At 36.7% G+C, this 1,591-nt stretch overlaps 1 protein-coding gene across 2 annotated transcripts in view; it reads right to left on the reverse strand.

The window, feature by feature from the left end:
• The window catches only part of LOC101857254 (glycoprotein 3-alpha-L-fucosyltransferase A), a 24,889-nt gene that overhangs the window by 15,512 nt on the left and 7,786 nt on the right, over positions 1–1,591 (reverse strand). The window lies entirely within an intron of this gene.

Consider the following 1,591-nt stretch of genomic DNA (forward strand, 5'->3'; position numbering starts at 1 on the left):
AGAAGAAGAATTGGAATAGCACCTCCTTGCGTGCGCAGATCGACTGCTGTTCATCAGCAGTTCGGGTTCGTTCAGTGCGGAGTTTTAAGTTTTAAAAAATTTTAATGACCTCTCGCCTTTCATTCTAAAGTCAAATTAAACGAAGAAAACAATCACCCTTTCCTCCGGAAGAGGTTTTTTGTCAGCGTAACTATTTAAAAAAAGCGTTCTTCCTAAATTTATTCAAAAACTTGCTAGTTTCACTTTGATTTTTTAAACTCAAGTAGGGTAACTTTTTTCGCAAAGGGTGCGCATTTGTGAAGAGGGCGCCACCGAATTTTGAGGACACTTTTTTAATTTGCTCAAAGAGACAAGTGGCCCCTCTTGTTATGTAGACTCTTTGATTGAACCCACTGTCGCAACTAGACGTCATGTCCAGAAACAAAACTCAATATGGGACTTTCCGAAGCCGAATCAGGCGTTCACTAGAGTGCCTAAATAGATGCATAGATCCAGAATTTCATAGGTGTGAAACTAATGCGCACTCGTGAACGGAAGCCTCAGTTGTTCACAATGGCGTCTAAGAAGTCGGACTTTCCCAAGATTAGATCTAAACGAAATTAAAGAAAAACTGAAAATTAAACTACAGTGACTTCAGACTCCTCAGTAAAACTGTGACCCTTTAAATGGTTCTGAATCACGGTTAATTTTTCAAATTCGAAAGATAAGTGATTCCGAAGTTTTAGGCGTCGAAAATGACGAACATTCACAAATATATATATAGATCTATAGATACCACAAACGCAGAAAATGGAAACGTCCACAGAACTTCTTTCTTCTCACACACATTTTTCGTAGGTATGTGGCCTACGTCACTGCTCAGCACTGATACTCGTTAGAAACAAAACTCGTAACAAAAATTAAATTTTATAGTGCACACAATTTGCACTAAAGTTTTCAAAACATGCGTTCATTAAGCATAGTGTCACGTCTAGAACAAAGGACAGGCTTGCTATCAAAGACGATATTGCCCCAGCTCATGGGATGCAAACCTTTTAAAATATGTAAAAACCACCAATTGGAAATTTCTCTTAGTGCTTATTACGAAATTTCTAAAACAGAGCCAACAAGTGTTTACAAAAATGTTGATCTGTTCAGACAAATTCATACGAGCCATTGTGTAAAGGCTTGGAGAGTCTATGTTTGATAATAGAGGAAATATTTGACAAGATATTGCGCCTCGAATTTTTTACCACACACTAGTTCAAAATTGAGCGTAATGTTTAGGCTACTTTTGTAGGAGATAGAAAACAAAAAGCTGCTATAAAAGACAAAGAGATAAAAACTATGATTCTGCACTTATTACAAATTACAAAGAGACTGAGAGCCAACTTGTTGTGTTTAGTTTGTTTATGCTCGGTGGAAGGATTTTTTTTCTTTTGTTTTTAAGAATTATTTCATTTATTTATTTTGGCTCTTTGGTTGGGGGAAGGGATGGGGAAAGGTTAATTTATAATCTCCAAACTGGCTTTTAACGTTATCTTTCATTATATTTGTTCTGTTCCTATGTCTGGATGAAAATAGTCTCTCTCTCTCTCTCTCTCTCTCTCTC

This window comes from Aplysia californica, unplaced genomic scaffold (genome assembly GCF_000002075.1).
Source record: "Aplysia californica isolate F4 #8 unplaced genomic scaffold, AplCal3.0 scaffold00208, whole genome shotgun sequence".
NCBI lineage: Eukaryota > Metazoa > Mollusca > Gastropoda > Aplysiida > Aplysiidae > Aplysia > Aplysia californica.